This window comes from Salvelinus namaycush, chromosome 2, assembly GCF_016432855.1.
Source record: "Salvelinus namaycush isolate Seneca chromosome 2, SaNama_1.0, whole genome shotgun sequence".
NCBI lineage: Eukaryota > Metazoa > Chordata > Actinopteri > Salmoniformes > Salmonidae > Salvelinus > Salvelinus namaycush.
The window spans coordinates 40391397-40415168 of NC_052308.1; the positions used below are offsets into that span (position 1 = coordinate 40391397).

A 23772-nucleotide genomic window follows, 5' to 3' on the forward strand; every position below is an offset into this window, starting at 1 on the left:
TTTGAGTTCGCTGTGTAAAGAAGGCAGAGATTGCACACATCAAAATTCTGACCACGACGTGATTTGAACACGCAACCTTCTGATCTGGAGTCAGACGCGCTACCGTTGCGCCACGAGGTCTTGGAAGAATTCGCATCTATGGAGGTGATGCCTAGTTCAGATTTCGTTGACTGTATCATTTGGAATGGAGGCCTGTGTCTCTGGGGAAATGTACGATCTGACGTGCATCTGCCCGGCAGGTTAGGTGTATGAAAACAAGTAAATTCAGAGCCCGGATAGCTCAGTCGGTAGAGCATTAGACTTTTAATCTGAGGGTCCAGGGTCCAAGTCCCTGTTTGGGCGTTGCTTTAATGTTCACCTTCCTTCAGTAGGCAGTCTTTCTATACTTGCCTTTTCTATGACTTTCCATGACATGTTCACCTGTGGACAATATACTCCCAGAGCCAAAACAGCTTAGTCTGAAAGCTTTAGGATTTTTAATCTGAACCTCCAGGTTTAAACTCCCTTTTCGAAGACTGATTTAAGCCTGTCAATCACACAGCATCATCTGATTTAGGAATTTGCAGTGTGCCATGCTTTTGTGAGAGACAACTGTCATCTGAAGCAGCATTGGATTGGTCGTTTTCTTGCAAGATTTGTACTGTAAAGCCACATTGGTACTTGTGCTGATTCTTTGAGTTCGCTGTGTAAAGAAGGCAGAGATTGCACACATCAAAATTCTGACCACGACGTGATTTGAACACGCAACCTTCTGATCTGGAGTCAGACGCGCTACCGTTGCGCCACGAGGTCTTGGAAGAATTGCATCTATGGAGGTGATGCCTAGTTCAGATTTCGTTGACTGTATCATTTGGAATGGAGGCCTGTGTCTCTGGGGAAATGTACGATCTGACGTGCATCTGCCCTGCAGGTTAGGTGTATGAAAACAAGTAAATTCAGAGCCCGGATAGCTCAGTCGGTAGAGCATTAGACTTTTAATCTGAGGGTCCAGGGTCCAAGTCCCTGTTTGGGCGTTGCTTTAATGTTCACCTTCCTTCAGTAGGCAGTCTTTCTATACTTGCCTTTTCTTCGACTTTCCATGACATGTTCACCTGTGTACAATATACTCCCAGAGCCAAAACAGCTATGTCTGGAAGATTAGGATTTTTAATCTGAACCTCCAGGTTTAAACTCCCTTTTCGAAGACTGAATAAGTCTGTCAATCACACAGCATCATCTGATTTAGGAATTTGCAGTGTGCCATGCTTTTGTGAGAGACAACTGTCATCTGAAGCAGCATTGGATTGGTCGTTTTCTTGCAAGATTTGTACTGTAAAGCCACATTGGTACTTGTGCTGATTCTTTGAGTTCGCTGTGTAAAGAAGGCAGAGATTGCACACATCAAAATTCTGACCACGACGTGATTTGAACACGCAACCTTCTGATCTGGAGTCAGACGCGCTACCGTTGCGCCACGAGGTCTTGGAAGAATTGCATCTATGGAGGTGATGCCTAGTTCAGATTTCGTTGACTGTATCATTTGGAATGGAGGCCTGTGTCTCTGGGGAAATGTACGATCTGACGTGCATCTGCCCGGCAGGTTAGGTGTATGAAAACAAGTAAATTCAGAGCCCGGATAGCTCAGTCGGTAGAGCATTAGACTTTTAATCTGAGGGTCCAGGGTCCAAGTCCCTGTTTGGGCGTTGCTTTAATGTTCACCTTCCTTCAGTAGGCAGTCTTTCTATACTTGCCTTTTCTTCGACTTTCCATGACATGTTCACCTGTGTACAATATACTCCCAGAGCAAAAACAGCCCTGTCTGGAGATTAGGATTTTTAATCTGAACCTCCAGGTTTAAACTCCCTTTTCGAAGACTGAAATAAGTCTGTCAATCACACAGCATCATCTGATTTAGGAATTTGCAGTGTGCCATGCTTTTGTGAGAGACAACTGTCATCTGAAGCAGCATTGGATTGGTCGTTTTCTTGCAAGATTTGTACTGTAAAGCCACATTGGTACTTGTGCTGATTCTTTGAGTTCGCTGTGTAAAGAAGGCAGAGATTGCACACATCAAAATTCTGACCACGACGTGATTTGAACACGCAACCTTCTGATCTGGAGTCAGACGCGCTACCGTTGCGCCACGAGGTCTTGGAAGAATCGCATCTATGGAGGTGATGCCTAGTTCAGATTTCGTTGACTGTATCATTTGGAATGGAGGCCTGTGTCTCTGGGGAAATGTACGATCTGACGTGCATCTGCCCGGCAGGTTAGGTGTATGAAAACAAGTAAATTCAGAGCCCGGATAGCTCAGTCGGTAGAGCATTAGACTTTTAATCTGAGGGTCCAGGGTCCAAGTCCCTGTTTGGGCGTTGCTTTAATGTTCACCTTCCTTCAGTAGGCAGTCTTTCTATACTTGCCTTTTCTTCGACTTTCCATGACATGTTCACCTGTGTACAATATACTCCCAGAGCCAAAACAGCTATGTCTGGAGATTAGGATTTTTAATCTGAACCTCCAGGTTTAAACTCCCTTTTCGAAGACTGAATTAAGTCTGTCAATCACACAGCATCATCTGATTTAGGAATTTGCAGTGTGCCATGCTTTTGTGAGAGACAACTGTCATCTGAAGCAGCATTGGATTGGTCGTTTTCTTGCAAGATTTGTACTGTAAAGCCACATTGGTACTTGTGCTGATTCTTTGAGTTCGCTGTGTAAAGAAGGCAGAGATTGCACACATCAAAATTCTGACCACGACGTGATTTGAACACGCAACCTTCTGATCTGGAGTCAGACGTGCTACCGTTGCGCCACGAGGTCTTGGAAGAATTTTATCTATGGAGGTGATGCCTAGTTCAGATTTCGTTGACTGTATCATTTGGAATGGAGGCCTGTGTCTCTGGGGAAATGTACGATCTGACGTGCATCTGCCCGGCAGGTTAGGTGTATGAAAACAAGTAAATTCAGAGCCCGGATAGCTCAGTCGGTAGAGCATTAGACTTTTAATCTGAGGGTCCAGGGTCCAAGTCCCTGTTTGGGCGTTGCTTTAATGTTCACCTTCCTTCAGTAGGCAGTCTTTCTATACTTGCCTTTTCTTCGACTTTCCATGACATGTTCACCTGTGGACAATATACTCCCAGAGCCAAAACAGCTATGTCTGGAAGATTAGGATTTTTAATCTGAACCTCCAGGTTTAAACTCCCTTTTCGAAGACTGAATTAAGTCTGTCAATCACACAGCATCATCTGATTTAGGAATTTGCAGTGTGCCATGCTTTTGTGAGAGACAACTGTCATCTGAAGCAGCATTGGATTGGTCGTTTTCTTGCAAGATTTGTACTGTAAAGCCACATTGGTACTTGTGCTGATTCTTTGAGTTCGCTGTGTAAAGAAGGCAGAGATTGCACACATCAAAATTCTGACCACGACGTGATTTGAACACGCAACCTTCTGATCTGGAGTCAGACGCGCTACCGTTGCGCCACGAGGTCTTGGAAGAATCGCATCTATGGAGGTGATGCCTAGTTCAGATTTCGTTGACTGTATCATTTGGAATGGAGGCCTGTGTCTCTGGGGAAATGTACGAATCTAATGTGCATCTGCCCGGCAGGTTAGGTGTATGAAAACAAGTAAATCAGAGCCCGGATAGCTCAGTCGGTAGAGCATTAGACTTTTAATCTGACGGTCCAGGGTCCAAGTCCCTGTTTGGGCGTGGCTTTAATGTTCACCTTCCTTCAGTAGGCAGTCTTTCTATACTTGCCTTTTCTAGTCACTTTCCATGACATGTTCACCTGTGGACAATATACTCCCAGAGCCAAAACAGCTTAGTCTGAAAGCTTTAGGATTTTTAATCTGAACCTCCAGGTTTAAACTCCCTGTTTCGAAGACTGAATTAAGTCTGTCAATCACACAGCATCATCTGATTTAGGAATTTGCAGTGTGCCATGCTTTTGTGAGAGACAACTGTCATCTGAAGCAGCATTGGATTGGTCGTTTTCTTGCAAGATTTGTACTGTAAAGCCACATTGGTACTTGTGCTGATTCTTTGACTTCGCTGTGTAAAGAAGGCAGAGATTGCACACATCAAAATTCTGACCACGACGTGATTTGAACACGCAACCTTCTGATCTGGAGTCAGACGCGCTACCGTTGCGCCACGAGGTCTTGGAAGAATTCGCATCTATGGAGGTGATGCCTAGTTCAGATTTCGTTGACTGTATCATTTGGAATGGAGGCCTGTGTCTCTGGGGAAATGTACGATCTGACGTGCATCTGCCCGGCAGGTTAGGTGTATGAAAACAAGTAAATTCAGAGCCCGGATAGCTCAGTCGGTAGAGCATCTAGACTTTTAATCTGAGGGTCCAGGGTCCAAGTCCCTGTTTGGGCGTTGCTTTAATGTTCACCTTCCTTCAGTAGGCAGTCTTTCTATACTTGCAATTTTCTGTCGACTTTCCATGACATGTTCACCTGTGGACAATATACTCCCAGAGCCAAAACAGCTTAGTCTGGAAGATTAGGATTTTTAATCTGAACCTCCAGGTTTAAACTCCCTTTTCGAAGACTGAATTAAGTCTGTCAATCACACAGCATCATCTGATTTAGGAATTTGCAGTGTGCCATGCTTTTGTGAGAGACAACTGTCATCTGAAGCAGCATTGGATTGGTCGTTTTCTTGCAAGATTTGTACTGTAAAGCCACATTGGTACTTGTGCTGATTCTTTGAGTTCGCTGTGTAAAGAAGGCAGAGATTGCACACATCAAAATTCTGACCACGACGTGATTTGAACACGCAACCTTCTGATCTGGAGTCAGACGCGCTACCGTTGCGCCACGAGGTCTTGGAAGAATCGCATATATGGAGGTGATGCCTAGTTCAGATTTCGTTGACTGTATCATTTGGAATGGAGGCCTGTGTCTCTGGGGAAATGTACGATCTGACGTGCATCTGCCCGGCAGGTTAGGTGTATGAAAACAAGTAAATTCAGAGCCCGGATAGCTCAGTCGGTAGAGCATCAGACTTTTAATCTGAGGGTCCAGGGTCCAAGTCCCTGTTTGGGCGTTGCTTTAATTTTCACCTTCCTTCAGTAGGCAGTCTTTATATACTTGCATTTTCTGTCACTTTCCATGACATTTTCACCTGTGGACAATATACTCCCAGAGCCAAAACAGCTATGTCTGGAAGCTTTAGGATTTTTAATCAGAACCTCCAGGTTTAAACTCCCTGTTTCGAAGACTGAATTAAGTCTGTCAATCACACAGCATCATCTGATTTAGGAATTTGCAGTGTGCCATGCTTTTGTGAGAGACAACTGTCATCTGAAGCAGCATTGGATTGGTCGTTTTCTTGCAAGATTTGTACTGTAAAGCCACATTGGTACTTGTGCTGATTCTTTGAGTTCGCTGTGTAAAGAAGGCAGAGATTGCACACATCAAAATTCTGACCACGACGTGATTTGAACACGCAACCTTCTGATCTGGAGTCAGACGCGCTACCGTTGCGCCACGAGGTCTTGGAAGAATCGCATCTATGGAGGTGATGCCTAGTTCAGATTTCGTTGACTGTATCATTTGGAATGGAGGCCTGTGTCTCTGGGGAAATGTACGATCTGACGTGCATCTGCCCGGCAGGTTAGGTGTATGAAAACAAGTAAATTCAGAGCCCGGATAGCTCAGTCGGTAGAGCATCAGACTTTTAATCTGAAGGTCCAGGGTTCAAGTCCCTGTTTGGGCGTTGCTTTAATTTTCACCTTCCTTCAGTAGGCAGTCTTTCTATACTTGCCTTTTCTACGACTTTCCATGACATGTTCACCTGTGTACAATATACTCCCAGAGCCAAAACAGCTACGTCTGGAAGATTAGGATTTTTAATCTGAACCTCCAGGTTTAAACTCCCTTTTCGAAGACTGATTTAAGTCTGTCAATCACACAGCATCATCTGATTTAGGAATTTGCAGTGTGCCATGCTTTTGTGAGAGACAACTGTCATCTGAAGCAGCATTGGATTGGTCGTTTTCTTGCAAGATTTGTACTGTAAAGCCACATTGGTACTTGTGCTGATTCTTTGACTTCGCTGTGTAAAGAAGGCAGAGATTGCACACATCAAAATTCTGACCACGACGTGATTTGAACACGCAACCTTCTGATCTGGAGTCAGACGCGCTACCGTTGCGCCACGAGGTCTTGGAAGAATTGCATCTATGGAGGTGATGCCTAGTTCAGATTTCGTTGACTGTATCATTTGGAATGGAGGCCTGTGTCTCTGGGGAAATGTACGATCTGACGTGCATCTGCCCGGCAGGTTAGGTGTATGAAAACAAGTAAATTCAGAGCCCGGATAGCTCAGTCGGTAGAGCATTAGACTTTTAATCTGAGGGTCCAGGGTCCAAGTCCCTGTTTGGGCGTTGCTTTAATGTTCACCTTCCTTCAGTAGGCAGTCTTTCTATACTTGCCATTTTCTTCGACTTTCCATGACATGTTCACCTGTGGACAATATACTCCCAGAGCCAAAACAGCTATGTCTGGAAGATTAGGATTTTTAATCTGAACCTCCAGGTTTAAACTCCCTTTTCGAAGACTGAATTAAGTCCTGTCAATCACACAGCATCATCTGATTTAGGAATTTGCAGTGTGCCATGCTTTTGTGAGAGACAACTGTCATCTGAAGCAGCATTGGATTGGTCGTTTTCTTGCAAGATTTGTACTGTAAAGCCACATTGGTACTTGTGCTGATTCTTTGAGTTCGCTGTGTAAAGAAGGCAGAGATTGCACACATCAAAATTCTGACCACGACGTGATTTGAACACGCAACCTTCTGATCTGGAGTCAGACGCGCTACCGTTGCGCCACGAGGTCTTGGAAGAAATGGCACACTGCAAATTCCTAATCAATGATGCTGTGTGATTGACAGACTTTTTCAGTCTTCGAAAAGGAGTTTAAACCTGGAGGTTCAGATTAAAAATCCTAATCTCCAGACATAGCTGTTTTGGCTCTGAGTATTGTAACACAGGTGACATTGTCTGGAAAGTCGAGAAATGCAAGTATAGAAAGACTGCCTCTGAAGGAAGGTGAACATTAAAGCAACGCCCAACAGGGACTTGGACCCTGGACCCTCAGATTAAAAGTCTAATGCTCTACCGACTGAGCTATCCGGGCTCTGATTACTTGTTTTCATACACCTAACCTGCGGGCAGATGCACGTCAGATCGTACATTTCCCCAGAGACAGGCCTCCATTCCAAATGATACAGTCAACGAAATCTGAACTAGGCATCACCTCCATATATGCGATTCTTCCAAGACCTCGTGGCGCAACGGTAGCGCGTCTGACTCCAATCAAAGGTTGCGTGTTCAAATCACGTCGTGGTCAGAATTTTGATGTGCATCTCTCTGCCTTCTTTACACAGCGAACTCAAAGAATCAGCACAAGTACCAATGTGCTTTACAGTACAAATCTTGCAAAAACGACCAATCCAATGCTGCTTCAGATGACAGTTGTCTCTACAAAAGCATGGCACACTGCAAATTCCTAAATCAGATGATGCTGTGTGATTGACAGGCTTAAATCAGTCTTCGAAAAGGGATTTTAAACTGGAGGTTCTGATTAAAAATCCTAATCTCCAGACATAGCTGTTTTGGCTCTGGGAGTATATTGTCCACAGTGAACATGTCATGGAAAGTCAGAAAAGGCAGATATAGAAGACTGCCTTACTGAAGGAAGGTGAACATTAAAGCAACGCCCAAACAGGGACTTGGACCCTGGACCCTCAGATTAAATCTATGCTCTACCGACTGAGCTATCCGGGCTCTGAATTTACTTGTTTTCATACACCTAACCTGCCGGGCAGATGCACATCAATCGTACATTTCCCCAGAGACACAGGCCTCCATTCCAAATGATACAGTCAACGAAATCTGAACTAGGCATCACCTCCATAGATGCGATTCTTCCAAGACCTCGTGGCGCAACGGTAGCGCGTCTGACTCCAGATCAGAAGGTTGCGTGTTCAAATCACGTCGTGGTCAGAATTTTGATGTGTGCAATCTCTGCCTCTTTACACAGCGAACTCAAAGAATCAGCACAAGTACCAATGTGGCTTTACAGTACAAATCTTGCAAGAAAACGACCAATCCAATGCTGCTTCAGATGACAGTTGTCTCTCACAAAAGCATGGCACACTTCAAATTCCTAAATCAGATGATGCTGTGGGATTGACAGGCTTAAATCAGTCTTCGAAAAGGGAGTTTAAACCTGGAGGTTCTGATTAAAAATCCTAATCTCCAGACTAGCTGTTTTGGCTCTGGGAGTATATTGTCCACAGGTGAACATGTCATGGAAAGTCATAGAAAAGGCAAGTATAGAAAGACTTGCTACTGAAGGAGGTGAACATTAAACCACGCCCAAACAGGGACTTGGACCCTGGACCGTCAGATTAAATCTAATGCTCTACCGACTGAGCTATCCGGGCTCTGATTTTACTTGTTTTCATACACCTAACCTGCCGGGCAGATGCACATTATTCGTACATTTCCCCAGAGACACAGGCCTCCATTCCAAATGATACAGTCAACGAAATCTGAACTAGGCATCACCTCCATAGATGCGATTCTTCCAAGACCTCGTGGCGCACGGTAGCGCGTCTGACTCCAGATCAGAAGGTTGCGTGTTCAAATCACGTCGTGGTCAGAATTTTGATGTGTGCATCTCTGCCTTCTTACACAGCGACTCAAAGAATCAGCACAAGTACCAATGTGGCTTTACAGTACAAATCTTGCAAGAAAACGACCATCCAATGCTGCTTCAGATGACAGTTGTCTCTCACAAAAGCATGCCACACTGCAAATTCCTAAATCAGATGATGCTGTGTGATTGACAGCTTAATCAGTCTTCGAAAAGGGAGTTTAAACCTGGAGTTCAGATTAAAATCCTAAAGCTTTCAGACTAAGCTGTTTTGGCTCTGGAGTATATTGTCCAAAGGTGAACATGTCATGGAAATCTAAGAAAATTGCAATATAGAAAGACTGCTACTGAGGAAGGTGAACATTAACTCGCAAGGTCAGTAATTGATGCCAGATAAACGGTGCCATTTCAAACGGCCCGTAACTCAATTCTTTGCCGACAATAATGCATATATTATTACTATTGATAGAAACACTCTCTAGTTCTAAAACCGTTTTGAATTATTTCTCTGAGTAAAACGAACTCATTCTGCAGCACATTTTCCTGACCAGACAGTGCAAGTCTGAAACCGAGGCCTCCCTCTACTTCTGCCTATAAATGGCATGAGTCTATTATAGTACATGCACGTCCATACACCTTCCCCTGGATTCAGAGGCGTTGAGAGAAGAAATGAGTGATTAGCTTGTCTAGATGGACACATCATCTTGGAATGACGTGTCCCCATTTTCGGTACTCTGAAGAGCGCGACTGGACAGTGGGATTGCCTTTCTCTTTAGCGCGTAATAGGCGACTATATCTCCGGCTTTGATTTTATTGTACATGTCCCCTAATCATCGTAAAGTATGTTTGTTCATATAGTATTTCATCAGATGATTGGAAATTTTTCGGAGTTTTGCCGTGTTCCCGTCTCTTCCGTTTGTTGACATGGAGAGATCGCGCCACCTGGTCAGTTGCATGCTAATTGAAAGGAAATTCCGTTCTAAGCCAAACAACGACCTGCTGGACAAAGGACACATTGTCCAACATTCTGATGAAAATCAGCAAAAGTAAGAAACATTTTATGATGCTATTTCATATACGCCGTGCTGTCAACTAGTCGTCGCGCCCAAGTGTTTCTGGCTATTGTGGCTAGCTAATATAACGCTACATTTGGTTTTCGCTGTAAAACACTTATAAATCGGAAATATTGCCTGGAATCACAAGATGCCTGTCTTTCATTTGCTGACACTAGTATTTTTCAGAATGTTTTGATAGTAATTAGGATTGACGTTGGTGTCTTAAATATATGCTGCTTTCGGTGCAATTCTGATGTAGCTGCAATTTAAACATGATTTTATTACCTGAAATATGCACATTTTTCAACAAAACATATGGCTATACAAATAAATCTGTTATCAGACTGTCATCTGATGAATGGTTTCTTGGTTAGTGGCTATTTAATCTTTATTGGTCGATTTGTGATAGCTACTATGGAGTACAAACTGTGGAGTAAAAAAGTGGGTCTTTGCTACGTTTACTATAATTTACAATTGTGTCTTCTGTAAAACATAAAAATCGACATGTTCTATTCACAAGATTGTCTTCAATCTGTATGTACTTGTTAATGTGTGAAAGTAAATATTTAAAATATAAGAATTCGCGCCCTGCACTTTGAGCTGGCTGTTGTCATAAGTGTACCGACGTCGGGCTTGCAGCCATAAGAAGTTTAAAGCCACGCCCAAACAGGGACTTGAACACTGGACCCTCAGATTAAAAGTCTAATGCTCTACCGACTGAGCTATCCGGGCTCTGAATTTACTTGTTTTCATACACCTAACCTGCCGGGCAGATGCACGTCAGATCGTACATTTCCCCAGAGACACAGGCCTCCATTCCAAATGATACAGTCAACGAAATCTGAACTAGGCATCACCCTATAGATGCGATTCTTCCAAGACCTCGTGGCGCAACGGTAGCGCGTCTGACTCCAGATCAGAAGGTTGCGTGTTCAAATCACGTCGTGGTCAGAATTTTGATGTGTGCAATCTCTGCCTTCTTACACAGCGAACTCAAAGAATCAGCACAAGTACAATGTGGCTTTACAGTACAAATCTTGCAGAAAACGACCAATCCAATGCTGCTTCAGATGACAGTTGTCTCTCACAAAAGCATGGCACACTGCAAATTCCTAAATCAGATGATGCTGTGTGATTGACAGGCTTAAATCAGTCTTCAAACAGGGAGTTTAAACCTGGAGTTTCAGATTAAAAATCCTAAAGCTTTCAGACTAAGCTGTTTTGGCTATGGGATTGTATTGTCCACAGGTGAACATGTCATGGAAAGTGACAGAAATTGCAATAATAGAAAGACTTGCTTCTGAAGGAAGGTGAACATTAAAAGAATGCCTGAACAGGGACTTGAATCCTGGACACTCAGATTAAAAGTCTGATGCTCTACCGACTGAGCTATCCGGGCTCTGATTTTACTTGTTTTCATACACCTAACCTGCCGGGCAGATGCACATTAGTTCGTACATTTCCCCAGAGACACAGGCCTCCATTCCAAATGATACAGTCAACGAAATCTGAACTAGGCATCACTCCATAGATGCGATTCTTCCAAGACCTCGTGGCGCAACGGTAGCGCGTCTGACTCCAGATCAGAAGGTTGCGTGTTCAAATCACGTCGTGGTCAGATTTTGTGTGTGAATCTCTGCCTTTACACAGCGAGTCAAAGAATCAGCACAAGTACCAATGTGGCTTTACAGTACAAATCTTGCAAGAAAACGACCAATCCATTGCTGCTTCAGATGACAGTTGTCTCTCACAAAAGCATGGCACACTGCAAATTCCTAAATCAGATGATGCTGTGTGATTGACAGACTTAATCAGTCTTCAAAAGGGAGTTTAAACCTGAGGTTCAGATTAAAATCCTAATCTCTCAGACTAGCGTTTTTGGCTTGGGAGTTATTGTCCACAGGTGAACATGTCATGGAAAGTGAAGAAAGGCAATATAGAAAGACTGCTCTGAAGGAAGGTGAAAATTAAAGCAACGCCCAAACAGGGACTTGAACCCTGGACCTTCAGATTAAAAGTCTGATGCTCTACCGACTGAGCTATCCGGGCTCTAATTTTTAGGTTTTCATACACCTAACCTGCCGGGCAGATGCACGTCAGATCGTACATTTCCCCAGAGACACAGGCCTCCATTCCAAATGAAACAGTCAACGAAATCTGAACTAGGCATCACCTCCATACCTATAATGCGATTCTTCCAAGACCTCGTGGCGCAACGGTAGCGCGTCTGACTCCAGATCAGAAGGTTGCGTGTTCAAATCACGTCGTGGTCAGAATTTTGATGTGTGCAATCTCTGCCTTCTTTACACAGCGAACTCAAAGAATCAGCACAAGTACCAATGTGGCTTTACAGTACAAATCTTGCAAGAAACGACAATCCAATGCTGCTTCAGATGACAGTTGTCTCTCACAAAAGCATGGCACACTGCAAATTCCTAAATCAGATGATGCTGTGTGATTGACAGACTTAAATCAGTCTTCAAAAAGGGAGTTTAAACCTGGAGTTTTCAGATTAAAAATCCTAAGTTTCAGACTAAGCTGTTTTGGCTATGGGATTGTATTGTCCACAGGTGAACATGTCATGGAAAGTGACAGAAATTGCAAATAGAAAGACTTGCTCTGAAGAGGTGAACATTAAAAGAATCCAACAGGGACTTGACCCTGGACCTCAGATTAAAAGTCTGATGCTCTACCGACTGAGCTATCCGGGCTCTGATTTTACTTGTTTTCATACACCTAACCTGCCGGGCAGATGCACTTAGTTCGTACATTTCCCCAGAGACACAGGCCTCCATTCCAAATGATACAGTCAACGAAATCTGAACTAGGCATCACCTCCATAGATCGATTCTTCCAAGACCTCGTGGCGCAACGGTAGCGCGTCTGACTCCAGATCAAAGGTTGCGTGTTCAAATCACGTCTGGTCAGAATTTTGATGTGTGCAATCTCTGCCTTTACACAGCGAAGTCAAAGAATCAGCACAAGTACCAATGTGGCTTTACAGTACAATATTCTTGCAGAAAACGACCAATCCATTGCTGCTTCAGATGACAGTTGTCTCTCACAAAAGTCATGGCACACTGCAAATTCCTAAATCAGATGATGCTGTGTGATTGACAGACTTATATCAGTCTTCAAAGGGAGTTTAAACCTGGAGGTTCAGATTAAAAATCCTAATTTCCAGACTAAGCTGTTTTGGCTCTGGAGTATATTGTCACAGGTGAACATGTCATGGAAATCGTAGAAAAGGCAAGTATAGAAAGACTGCTACTGAAGGAAGGTGAAATTAAAGCAACGCCCAAACAGGGACTTGACCCTGGACCTCAGATTAAAAGTCTGATGCTCTACCGACTGAGCTATCCGGGCCTAATTTTTTGTTTTCATACACCTAACCTGCCGGGCAGATGCACGTCAGATCGTACATTTCCCCAGAGACACAGGCCTTCATTCCAATTGATACAGTCAACGAAATCTGAACTAGGCATCCCTCCCATAGATGTAAATCTTCCAAGCCCTCGTGGCACAACGGTAGCGCGTCTGACTCCAGATCAGAAGGTTGCGTGTTCAAATCACGTCGTGGTAAGAATTTTGATATCTGCAATCTCTGCCTTTACACAGCGAAGTCAATGAATCAGCACAAGTACCAATGTGGCTTTACAGTACAAATGTTGCAAGAAAACAACCAATCCAATGCTGCTTCAGATGACAGTTGTCTCTCACAAAAGTATGGCACACTGCAAATTCCTAAATCAGATGATGCTGTGTGATTGACAGACTTATTCAGTCTTCAAAAGGGAGTTTAAACCTGGAGGTTCAGATTAAAAATCCTAAAGCTTTCAGACTAAGCTGTTTTGGCTTGGGAGTATATTGTCCACAGGTGAACATGTCATGGAAAGTCATAGAAGGCAATATAGAAAGACTGCTACTGAAGGAAGTGAACATTAAAGCAGCCCAAACAGGGACTTGACCCTGGACCTCAGATTAAAAGTCTATGCTCTACCGACTGAGCTATCCGGGCTCTGATTTACTTGTTTTCATACACCTAACCTGCCGGGCAGATGCACTTAGTGTCGTACATTTCCCCAGAGACACAGGCCCCATTCCAATGATACAGTCAACGAAATCTGAACTAGGCATCACCTCCATATAGGCGATTCTTCCAAGACCTCGTGGCGCAACGGTAGCGCGTCTGACTCCAGATCAGAAGGTTGCGTGTTCAAATCACGTCGTGGTCAGAATTTTGATGTGTGCATCTCTGCCTTCTTTACACGCGAACTCAAAGAATCAGCACAAGTACCAATGTGGCTTTACAGTACAAATCTTCAAGAAAACGACCAATCCAATGCTGCTTCAGATGACAGTTGTCTCTCACAAAAGCATGGCACACTTCAAATTCCTAAATCAGATGATGCTGTGGGATTGACAGGCTTAAATCAGTCTTCGAAAAGGGAGTTTAAACCTGGAGGTTCTGATTAAAAATCCTAATCTCCAGACATAGCTGTTTTGGCTCTGGGAGTATTTGTCCACAGTGAACATGTCATGGAAAGTCAGAAAAGGCAATATAAAAGACTGCTACTGAAGGAAGGTGAACATTAAAGCAACGCCCAAACAGGGACTTGGACCCTGGACCCTCAGATTAAAATCTAATGCTCTACCGACTGAGCTATCCGGGCTCTGATTTACTTGTTTTCATACACCTAACCTGCCGGGCAGATGCACTCAGATCGTACATTTCCCCAGAGACACAGGCCTCCATTCCAAATGATACAGTCAACGAAATCTGAACTAGGATCACCTCCATAGATGCGATTCTTCCAAGACCTCGTGGCGCAACGGTAGCGCGTCTGACTCCAGATCAGAAGGTGCGTGTTCAAATCACGTCGTGGTCAGAATTTTGATGTGTGCAATCTCTGCTTCTTTACACAGCGAACTCAAAGAATCAGCACAAGTACCAATGTGGCTTTACAGTACAAATCTTGCAAGAAAACGACCAATCCAATGCTGCTTCAGATGACAGTTTCTCTCTCACAAAAGCATGGCCCACTCAAATTCCTAAATCAGATGATGCTGTGGTGATTGACAGGCTTAAATCAGTCTTCGAAAAGGGAGTTTAAACCTGGAGGTTCGATTAAAATCCTAATCTCCAGACATAGCTGTTTTGGCTCTGGGAGTATATTGTCCACAGTGAACATGTCATGGAAAGTCAAGAAAAGGCAAGTATAGAAAGACTGCTACTGAAGGAAGGTGAACATTAAAGCAACGCCCAAACAGGGACTTGGCCCTGACCTCAGATTAAAAGTCTAGCTCTCCGACTGAGCTATCGGCTCTGATTTTACTTGTTTTCATACACCTAACCTGCCGGGCAGATGCACATTAGTTCGTACATTTCCCCAGAGACACAGGCCTCCATTCCAAATGATACAGTCAACGAAATCTGAACTAGGCATCACCTCCATAGATGCGATTCTTCCAAGACCTCGTGGCGCAACGGTAGCGCGTCTGACTCCAGATCAGAGAGTTGCGTGTTCAAATCACATCCTGGTCAGAATTTTGATGTGTGCAATCTCTGCCTTCTTGACACAGCGACTCAAAGAATCAGCACAAGTACCAATGTGGCTTTACAGTCAAATCTTGCAAGAAAACGACCAATCCAATGCTGCTTCAGATGACAGTTGTCTCTCACAAAGCATGGCACACTGCAAATTCCTAAATCGATGATGATGCTGTGTGATTGACAGACTTATTTCAGTCTTCAAAGGGAGTTTAAACCTGGGTTCATTTAAAATCCTAAAGCTTTCAGACTAAGCTGTTTTGGCTCTGGGAGTATATTGTCCAAAGGTGAACATGTCATGGAAAGTCATAGAAAAGGCAAGTATAGAAAGACTGCCTACTGAAGGAAGGTGAACATTAACCTGTTTGGGCTGCAAGGGGCAGTATTGAGTAGCCAGATAAAAGGTGCCCATTTCAAACGGCCTCGTACTCAATTCTTGCTCGTACAATATGCATATTTATTATTACATTGGATAGAAAACACTCTCTAGTTTCAAAACCGTTTTGAATTATTTTCTCTGAGTAAAACAGAACTCATTCTGCAGCACATATTCCTGGACCAGCAGTGGAAAGTCTGAAACCGAGGCTCTCTTCTACTTCCTGCCTATAAATGGGCATGAGATCATTAGTTATCCATGCACGTCATACACTTCCCCTGATTTCAGAGTCTTTGAGAAAGATGATGTGATTATCTTGGTCTGAGATGAACACATCACTCTTGAATGACGTTTTCCCCCATTTTCGGTACTCCTGAAGAGCGCGACGTGGACAGTGGGATTGCCTTCTCTTTAGCTGCCGTAATAGGCGACTACTATCTCCGTCTTTGATTTTTTTTGATACTGTCGCCATATCTCGTAAAGTATGTTTTTTCACTATAGTTTCATCAGATTATTGGAAATTTTTCGGAGTTTTGCCGTGTTCCGTTCTCTTCCGTTTGTTGACATGGAGGATTCGCGCACTGGCTAGTGTCATGCTAATTGAAGAGGAAAGTTGCCAGTTCTAAATCCAAACAACGACTGTTCCTGGATAAACAAAGGACATTTTCCAACATTGCTGATGAAAGTCACAAAAGTAAGAACACTTTTATGGATTGTATTTTCATATATCTGTTCGTGGCAGTTAAACTAGTCGTCGCGCCCCAAGTGTTTCTGCTATTGTGGCTACGCTAAATATAACGCTACATTTGTTTTTGCTGTAAAACACTTAATAAATCGAAATATGTGCCTGGAATCAACAAGATGCCTGTCTTTCATTTGCTGTACACTATGTATTTTTCAGAAATGTTTTATGATGAGTAATTAGGTATTTCCGTTGGTCTGAAATATTGGCTGCTTTCGGTGCAATTTCTGATCGTAGCTGCAATGTAAACTATGCTTTATACCTGAATATCCATTTTTCTCACAAAACATATGCTCTACAAGAAATATGTATCAGACTGTCATCTGATGAAGTTGTTTTCTTGTTAGTGGCTATTTTATCTTTATTGGTCGAATTTGTGATGCTACTGATGGAGTAAAACACTGGTGGAGTAAAAACAGTTGGGGTCTTTTGCTAACGTGGTAGCTAATATTTCTCAGATAACGACCGACTACATAATTGTGTCTTCCCTGTAAAACATTTTAAAAATCGACATGTTGGCTGGCATTCACAATATTGTAACTTCATATGCTGTATTGGACTTGTTAATGAAGTGTGAAAGTTAATATTTAAAAAATATATATTGAATTCGCTGACTTGACTGCTGTGCATAAGTGACGACGTGTGAGCAATGAAGTTTAAAGCACGCCCAAACAGGGACTTGAACCTGGACCCTCAGATTAAAGTCTAATGCTCTACCGACTGAGCTATCCGGGCTCTGATTTACTTGTTTTCATACACCTAACCTGCCGGCAGATGCACGTCAGATCGTACATTTCCCCGAAACACAGCCTCCATTCCAAATGATACAGTCAAGAAATCTGAACTAGGCATCACCTCCATAGATGCGATTCTTCCAAGACTCGTGGCGCAACGGTAGCGCGTCTGACTCCAATCAGAAGGTTGCGTGTTCAAATCACGTCGTGGTCAGAATTTTGATGTGTGCAATCTCTGCCTTCTTACACACGAACTCAAAGAATCAGCACAAGTACCAATGTGGCTTTACAGTACAAATCTTGCAAGAAAACGAACAATCCAATGCTGCTTCAGATGACAGTTGTCTCTCACAAAAGCTGGCACACTAAATTCCTAAATCAGATGATGCTTGTGATTGACAGCTTAATCAGTCTTCAAACAGGGAGTTTAAACCTGGAGTTTCAGATTAAAAATCCTAAAGCTTTCAGACTAAGCTGTTTTGGCTATGGGATTGTATTGTCCACAGGTGAACATGTCATGGAAAGTGACAGAAATTGCAATATAGAAAGACTTGCTTCTGAAGGAAGGTGAACATTAAAAGAGCCCAACAGGGACTTGACCTGGACCCTCAGATTAAAAGTCTGATGCTCTACCGACTGAGCTATCGGCTCTGATTTTACTTGTTTTCATACACCTAACCTGCCGGGCAGATGCACTTAGATCGTACATTTCCCCAGAGACACAGGCCTCCATTCCAAATGATACAGTCAACGAAATCTGAACTAGGCATCACTCCATAGATAATTCTTCCAAGACCTCGTGGCGCAACGGTAGGCGTCTGACTCCAGATCAGAAGGTTGCGTGTTCAAATCACGTCTGGTCAGAATTTTGATGTGTGCAACTCTCTGCCTTTACACAGCGAATCAAAGAATCAGCACAAGTACCAAGTGCTTTACAGTACATATTGCAAGAAACGACCAATCCATTGCTGCTTCAGATGACAGTTGTCTCTCACAAAATGGCACACTGCAAATTCCTAAATCAGATGATGTTGTGTGATTGACAGACTTATCAGTCTTCGAAAAAGGAGTTTAAACCTGGAGGTTCAGATTAAAAATCCTTTCCAGACGCTGTTTTGGCTCTGGGATTATATTGTCACAGTGAACATGTCATGGAAAGTCGAGAAAGGCAAGTATAGAAAGACTGCCTACTGAGAAGGTGAACATTAAAGCAACGCCCAAACAGGGACTTGAACCTGGACCCTCAGATTAAAAGTCTGATGCTCTACCGACTGAGCTATCCGGGCCTGAATTTTTGTTTTCATACACCTAACCTGCCGGGCAGATCACGTCAGATCGTACATTTCCCCAGAGACACAGGCCTCCTTCCAAATGAAACAGTCAACGAAATCTGAACAGGCATCACCCATAAGATATGCGATTTTCCAAGACCTCGTGGCGCAACGGTAGCGCGTCTGACTCCAGATCAGAAGGTTGCGTGTTCAAATCACGTCGTGGTCAGAATTGGATGTGTGCAATCTCTGCTTCTTTACACACGAACTCAAAGAATCAGCACAAGTACCAATGTGGCTTTACAGTACAAATCTGCAGAAAACGACCAATCCAATGCTGCTTCAGATGACAGTTGTCTCTCACAAAAGCATGGCACACTGCAAATTCCTAAAGATGATGCTTGTGATTGACAGAGCTTAATCATTCTTCAAACAGGGAGTTTAAACCTGGAGTTTCAGATTAAAATCCTAAAGCTTCAGACTAAGCTGTTTTGGCTATGGGATTGTATTTGTCCACAGGTGACATGTCATGGAAAGTGACAGAAATGCAATATAGAAAGACTGCTTCTGAAGGAAGGTGAACATTAAAGAAGCCAACAGGGACTTGACCTGGACCTCAGATTAAAAGTCTGATGCTCTACCGACTGAGCTATCCGGCTCTGATTTACTTGTTTTCATACACCTAACCTGCCGGGCAGATGCACATTAGTCGTACATTTCCCAGAGACACAGGCCTCCATTCCAAATGATACAGTCAACGAAATCTGAACTAGGCATCACCTCCATAGATCGATTCTTCCAAGACCTCGTGGCGCAACGGTAGGCGTCTGACTCCAGATCAGAAGGTTGCGTGTTCAAATCACTGTCTGGTCAGAATTTTGATGTTGCAATCTCTGCCTTTTACACAGCGAAGTCAAAGTCAGCACAAGTACCAAGTGGCTTTACAGTACAATATTGCAAGAAAACGACCAATCCATGCTGCTTCAGATGACAGTTGTCTCTCACAAAAGATGGCACACTGCAAATTCCTAAATCAGATGATGTTGTGTGATTGACAGACTTATTTCAGTCTTCAAAGGGAGTTTAACCTGGAGGTTCAGATTAAAAATCCTAATCTCCAGACTAGCTGTTTTGGTCTGGGAGTATATTGTCACAGGTGAACATGTCATGGAAAGTCGAGAAAAGGCAAGTATAGAAAGACTGCCTACTGAGGAAGGTGAAACTTAAAGCAACGCCCAAACAGGGACTTGACCCTGGACCTCAGATTAAAAGTCTGATGTCTACCGACTGAGCTATCCGGCTCTAATTTTTGTTTTCATACACCAACCTGCCGGCAGATGCACTAGTTCGTACATTTCCCCAGAGACACAGGCCTCCATTCCAAATGATCACAACGAAACTGAACTAGGCATCACCTCCAAGATGCGATTCTTCCAAGACCTCGTGGCGCAACGGTAGCGCGTCTGATCCCAGATCAGAAGGTTGCGTGTTCAAATCACGTCGTGGTCAGAATTTTGATGTGTGCAATCTCTGCCTTCTTTACACAGCGAACTCAAAGAATCAGCACAAGTACCATGTTGGCTTTACAGTACAAATCTTGCAAGAAAACCACAATCCAATGCTGCTTCAGATGACAGTTGTCCTCACAAAAGTATGGCACACTGCAAATTCCTAAATCAGATTATGCTGTGTGATTGACAGACTTATTTCAGTCTTCAAACAGGGAGTTTAAACCTGGAGGTTCAGATTAAAAATCCTAAAGCTTTCAGACTAAGCTGTTTTGGCTCTGGGAGTATATTGTCCACAGGTGAACATGTCATGGAAAGTCGAGAAAAGAAGTTAGAAAGACTGCCTACTGAAGGAAGGTGAAACTTAAAGCACGCCCAAACAGGGACTTGACCCTGGACCTCAGATTAAAAGTCTAATGCTCTACCGACTGAGCTATCCGGGCTCTGATTTACTTGTTTTCATACACCTAACCTGCCGGGCAGATGCACTTAGTTCTACATTTCCCCAGAGACACAGGCTCCATCCAATGATACAGTCGAAATCTGAACAGGCATCACCTCCATAATGCATTCTTCCAAGACCTCGTGGCGCAACGGTAGCGCGTCTGACTCCGATCTGAAGGTTGCGTGTTCAAATCACGTCGTGGTCAGAATTTTGATGTGTGCAATCTCTGCCTTCTTACACAGCGAATCAAAGAATCAGCACAAGTACCAATGTGGCTTTACAGTACAAATCTTGCAAGAAAACGACCAATCCAATGCTCTCAGATGACAGTTGTCTCTCACAAAAGCATGGCACACTGCAAATTCCTAAATCAGATGATGCTGTGTGATTGACAGACTTATTTCAGTCTTCGAAAAGGGAGTTTAAACCTGGAGGTTCAGATTAACCTCTTCAGGCTGCAGGGTGAATATTGAAAAAACTGGAAAATATGCGCACATTAAAGGCCTCTAAACATTGAATTCCAATTGCATAGATACTATTGATAGAAAACGTCTAAGTTTCTAAAAACGTTTGAATTATTTCTCTAGTGACCAGAACTATACAGCCCATTTCCTATCAGAATTGAGAATTTCCAAAATGCGATGTCTCTCTTAAGAACCTGTCATAAAGGTCATGAAAATAGACGTAGAACCGTCATAACTTCATCTGGTGTATGCGAAGTGAAGAGTTGAAAGAGTCGAATATCTCTTCCGGACTGATAGTACTCTTCTTGTGAGACCTTCGCAGTTAAAAAAAAATTCCGGCGGGAGGCAGAATCTGGACTCGGCTCTGAGAACGCTCGATAAAGGTGAATATGATCTCTGGCTACGATATAGTTGATACATGTCACAAATCATCTAAAGTATTCAATATACTTGAATTATATATTGCATTATCTGCGACCTAGACGTGATGCTTTGAAGAATTTTTTGAAGAATGAGAGGTTAGCGCGCACGCATTGTGCTTGCTAAACCAGAGGGAAAGTTGGTTCTGAACCCAACTAAAGACTGTACTGACAATGGACCCCGTTACACAACATTCTGAGATCTCAACAAGATAAGGACCAATTTGGGATTGCTTTTTCATATATCTGTCGAACTGTGCTATGCTAAGCGCTTGACTAGAATTCAATGGCTGCCGTATGCTAGCTAATGTTGTTAGCTAATATAGGACATTATATGTGTTTCGCTGTAACACAACTTATTCATAAATCGGAAATATTGGCTCTATTCACAGATATCTGTCTTCATAGCTATCCACATATGTTTTCTGAATGTTTTTGAGGTTAATTAGTAGTTGACGTTGGTTCTGTATTTCTCTGGCTACTCCTGTGTGATTCAGACTGTAGCTATGCTGTAGCAATGTGGAGCAAGTAATGTAGAGACTGAATTTAAGCTAAATAATATGCACCTTTTATACAAACATAGATTATTGTGTAACTGTTATAGGACTGTCACTGAGTAGTTTTTCTAGGTCTAGGTGGTCTAGTTATTAGCTGGCTTGTCATGCCTACTTGAATCATAATTCATACATCATAATCAATAATCATACGTGTCCTGTCCACTTATGTGTACTAACAATAAATATATGTGGTGTTTTTTCTCTGTAAACATTAAAAAAATGGACTGTGCTGATGACAGATGTTTATCTTTCAAATGCTGTATTGACTTGTTAATATGGAAAGTTAATATTTAAAAATAGATTGATTCGCCTACAATGAGTTGGATGTTGTTACGATATCGGGAAGTTAACAGGTTAAAAATCCTAAAGCTTTCAGACTAAGCTGTTTTGGCTCTGGGAGTATATTGTCCACAGGTGAACATGTCATGGAAAGTCATAGAAAGGCAAGTATAGAAAGACTGCCTACTGAAGGAAGGTGAACATTAAAGCAACGCCAAACAGGGACTTGGCCCTGGACCTCAGATTAAAGTCTAATGCTCTACCGACTGAGCTATCCGGCTCTGATTTACTTGTTTTCATACACCTAACCTGCCGGCAGATGCACATAGTCGTACATTTCCCCAGAGACACAGCCTCCATTCCAAATGATACAGTCAACGAAATCTAACTAGGCATCCACCTCCATAGATGCATCTTCCAAGACCTCGTGGCGCAACGGTAGCGCGTTGACTCCAGATCAGAAGGTTGCGTGTTCAAATCAGTCGTGGTCAGAATTTTGATGTGTGCAATCTCTGCCTTCTTACACAGCGAATCAAAGAATCAGCACAAGTACCAATGTGGCTTTACAGTACAATATTGCAAGAAACGACCAATCCAATGCTGCTTCAGATGACAGTTGTCTCTCACAAAAGCATGGCACACTGCAAATTCCTAAATCAGATGATGCTGTGTGATTGACAGACTTATTATCAGTCTTCGAAAAGGGAGTTTAAACCTGGAGTTCAGATTAAAAATCCTAATTCTCAGACAGCTGTTTTGCTCTGGGAGTATATGTCACAGGTGAACATGTCATGGAAAGTCGAAGAAAAGGCAAGTATAGAAAGACTGCTACTGAAGGAAGGTGAACATTAAAGCAACGCCCAAACAGGGACTTGGACCCTGGACCCTCAGATTAAAAGTCTAATGCTCTACTACGACGAGCTATCCGGGCTCTGAATTTACTTGTTTTCATACACCTAACCTGCCGGGCAGATGCACGTCAGATCGTACATTTCCCAGAGACACAGGCCTCCATCCAAATGATACAGTCAACGAAATCGAACTAGGCACCTCCACCTCATAATGCGATTCTTCCAAGACCTCGTGCGCAACGGTAGCGCGTCTGACTCCAGATCAGAAGGTTGCGTGTTCAAATCACGTCGTGGTCAGAATTTTGATGTGTGCAATCTCTGCCTTCTTTACACAGCGAACTCAAAGACAGCACAAGTACCAATGTGGCTTTACAGTACAAATCTTGCAAAAAACGACAATCCAATGCTGCTTCAGATGACAGTTGTCTCTCACAAAAGCATGGCACACTGCAAATTCCTAAATCAGATGATGCTGTGTGATTGACAGACTTAATCAGTCTTCGAAAGGGAGTTTAAACCTGGAGGTTCAGATTAAAAATCCTAAAGCTTTCAGACTAAGCTGTTTTGGCTCTGGGAGTATATTGTCCACAGGTGAACATGTCATGGAAAGTCAAAAAAGGCAAGTATAGAAAGACTGCCTACTGAAGGAAGGTGAACATTAAAGCACGCCCAAACAGGGACTGGACCCTGGACCTCAGATTAAAAGTCTATGCTCTACCGACTGAGCTATCCGGGCTCTGATTTACTTGTTTTCATACACCTAACCTGCCGGGCAGATGCACTAGTCGTACATTTCCCAGAGACACAGGCCTCCATTCCAAATGATACAGTCAACGAAATCTGAACTAGGCATCACCTCCATATGC

The 23772-nt window shown here is 43.1% G+C and overlaps 37 non-coding genes across 37 annotated transcripts; 18 read left to right on the forward strand and 19 right to left on the reverse strand.

Annotated features, from left to right (window-relative positions):
- Positions 1-48: 48 nt before the first annotated feature.
- trnaw-cca lies at positions 49-120 on the reverse strand. The gene has a single exon. It is a non-coding gene; the product is annotated as a tRNA-Trp (tRNA).
- A 149-nt stretch (positions 121-269) lies between these two features.
- On the forward strand, positions 270-342 carry trnak-uuu. The gene has a single exon. It is a non-coding gene; the product is annotated as a tRNA-Lys (tRNA).
- Positions 343-720: 378 nt separating this feature from the next.
- On the reverse strand, positions 721-792 carry trnaw-cca. The gene has a single exon. It is a non-coding gene; the product is annotated as a tRNA-Trp (tRNA).
- Positions 793-940: 148 nt separating this feature from the next.
- On the forward strand, positions 941-1013 carry trnak-uuu. Its single transcript has one exon. It is a non-coding gene; the product is annotated as a tRNA-Lys (tRNA).
- A 376-nt stretch (positions 1014-1389) lies between these two features.
- On the reverse strand, positions 1390-1461 carry trnaw-cca. Its single transcript has one exon. It is a non-coding gene; the product is annotated as a tRNA-Trp (tRNA).
- A 148-nt stretch (positions 1462-1609) lies between these two features.
- trnak-uuu lies at positions 1610-1682 on the forward strand. Its single transcript has one exon. It is a non-coding gene; the product is annotated as a tRNA-Lys (tRNA).
- A 376-nt stretch (positions 1683-2058) lies between these two features.
- Positions 2059-2130, reverse strand: trnaw-cca. The gene has a single exon. It is a non-coding gene; the product is annotated as a tRNA-Trp (tRNA).
- A 148-nt stretch (positions 2131-2278) lies between these two features.
- On the forward strand, positions 2279-2351 carry trnak-uuu. The gene has a single exon. It is a non-coding gene; the product is annotated as a tRNA-Lys (tRNA).
- Positions 2352-2727: 376 nt separating this feature from the next.
- Positions 2728-2799, reverse strand: trnaw-cca. Its single transcript has one exon. It is a non-coding gene; the product is annotated as a tRNA-Trp (tRNA).
- Positions 2800-2947: 148 nt separating this feature from the next.
- On the forward strand, positions 2948-3020 carry trnak-uuu. Its single transcript has one exon. It is a non-coding gene; the product is annotated as a tRNA-Lys (tRNA).
- Positions 3021-3397: 377 nt separating this feature from the next.
- Positions 3398-3469, reverse strand: trnaw-cca. The gene has a single exon. It is a non-coding gene; the product is annotated as a tRNA-Trp (tRNA).
- Positions 3470-3617: 148 nt separating this feature from the next.
- Positions 3618-3690, forward strand: trnak-uuu. Its single transcript has one exon. It is a non-coding gene; the product is annotated as a tRNA-Lys (tRNA).
- A 380-nt stretch (positions 3691-4070) lies between these two features.
- trnaw-cca lies at positions 4071-4142 on the reverse strand. Its single transcript has one exon. It is a non-coding gene; the product is annotated as a tRNA-Trp (tRNA).
- Positions 4143-4291: 149 nt separating this feature from the next.
- Positions 4292-4365, forward strand: trnak-uuu. The gene has a single exon. It is a non-coding gene; the product is annotated as a tRNA-Lys (tRNA).
- A 379-nt stretch (positions 4366-4744) lies between these two features.
- On the reverse strand, positions 4745-4816 carry trnaw-cca. Its single transcript has one exon. It is a non-coding gene; the product is annotated as a tRNA-Trp (tRNA).
- Positions 4817-4964: 148 nt separating this feature from the next.
- trnak-uuu lies at positions 4965-5037 on the forward strand. Its single transcript has one exon. It is a non-coding gene; the product is annotated as a tRNA-Lys (tRNA).
- A 379-nt stretch (positions 5038-5416) lies between these two features.
- Positions 5417-5488, reverse strand: trnaw-cca. The gene has a single exon. It is a non-coding gene; the product is annotated as a tRNA-Trp (tRNA).
- A 148-nt stretch (positions 5489-5636) lies between these two features.
- Positions 5637-5709, forward strand: trnak-uuu. The gene has a single exon. It is a non-coding gene; the product is annotated as a tRNA-Lys (tRNA).
- A 377-nt stretch (positions 5710-6086) lies between these two features.
- trnaw-cca lies at positions 6087-6158 on the reverse strand. Its single transcript has one exon. It is a non-coding gene; the product is annotated as a tRNA-Trp (tRNA).
- A 148-nt stretch (positions 6159-6306) lies between these two features.
- trnak-uuu lies at positions 6307-6379 on the forward strand. The gene has a single exon. It is a non-coding gene; the product is annotated as a tRNA-Lys (tRNA).
- A 379-nt stretch (positions 6380-6758) lies between these two features.
- Positions 6759-6830, reverse strand: trnaw-cca. Its single transcript has one exon. It is a non-coding gene; the product is annotated as a tRNA-Trp (tRNA).
- A 228-nt stretch (positions 6831-7058) lies between these two features.
- On the reverse strand, positions 7059-7130 carry trnak-uuu. The gene has a single exon. It is a non-coding gene; the product is annotated as a tRNA-Lys (tRNA).
- A 797-nt stretch (positions 7131-7927) lies between these two features.
- Positions 7928-7999, forward strand: trnaw-cca. Its single transcript has one exon. It is a non-coding gene; the product is annotated as a tRNA-Trp (tRNA).
- A 2369-nt stretch (positions 8000-10368) lies between these two features.
- trnak-uuu lies at positions 10369-10441 on the reverse strand. The gene has a single exon. It is a non-coding gene; the product is annotated as a tRNA-Lys (tRNA).
- Positions 10442-10588: 147 nt separating this feature from the next.
- On the forward strand, positions 10589-10660 carry trnaw-cca. The gene has a single exon. It is a non-coding gene; the product is annotated as a tRNA-Trp (tRNA).
- A 375-nt stretch (positions 10661-11035) lies between these two features.
- Positions 11036-11108, reverse strand: trnak-uuu. The gene has a single exon. It is a non-coding gene; the product is annotated as a tRNA-Lys (tRNA).
- A 147-nt stretch (positions 11109-11255) lies between these two features.
- Positions 11256-11327, forward strand: trnaw-cca. Its single transcript has one exon. It is a non-coding gene; the product is annotated as a tRNA-Trp (tRNA).
- Positions 11328-11685: 358 nt separating this feature from the next.
- On the reverse strand, positions 11686-11758 carry trnak-uuu. Its single transcript has one exon. It is a non-coding gene; the product is annotated as a tRNA-Lys (tRNA).
- A 152-nt stretch (positions 11759-11910) lies between these two features.
- On the forward strand, positions 11911-11982 carry trnaw-cca. The gene has a single exon. It is a non-coding gene; the product is annotated as a tRNA-Trp (tRNA).
- Positions 11983-13004: 1022 nt separating this feature from the next.
- Positions 13005-13075, reverse strand: trnak-uuu. Its single transcript has one exon. It is a non-coding gene; the product is annotated as a tRNA-Lys (tRNA).
- Positions 13076-13872: 797 nt separating this feature from the next.
- On the forward strand, positions 13873-13944 carry trnaw-cca. Its single transcript has one exon. It is a non-coding gene; the product is annotated as a tRNA-Trp (tRNA).
- Positions 13945-14527: 583 nt separating this feature from the next.
- On the forward strand, positions 14528-14598 carry trnaw-cca. Its single transcript has one exon. It is a non-coding gene; the product is annotated as a tRNA-Trp (tRNA).
- A 3728-nt stretch (positions 14599-18326) lies between these two features.
- On the reverse strand, positions 18327-18398 carry trnak-uuu. The gene has a single exon. It is a non-coding gene; the product is annotated as a tRNA-Lys (tRNA).
- A 142-nt stretch (positions 18399-18540) lies between these two features.
- trnaw-cca lies at positions 18541-18612 on the forward strand. Its single transcript has one exon. It is a non-coding gene; the product is annotated as a tRNA-Trp (tRNA).
- Positions 18613-19820: 1208 nt separating this feature from the next.
- trnaw-cca lies at positions 19821-19892 on the forward strand. Its single transcript has one exon. It is a non-coding gene; the product is annotated as a tRNA-Trp (tRNA).
- A 371-nt stretch (positions 19893-20263) lies between these two features.
- Positions 20264-20334, reverse strand: trnak-uuu. Its single transcript has one exon. It is a non-coding gene; the product is annotated as a tRNA-Lys (tRNA).
- A 2578-nt stretch (positions 20335-22912) lies between these two features.
- On the reverse strand, positions 22913-22986 carry trnak-uuu. Its single transcript has one exon. It is a non-coding gene; the product is annotated as a tRNA-Lys (tRNA).
- Between the last annotated feature and the right edge of the window lie 786 nt (positions 22987-23772).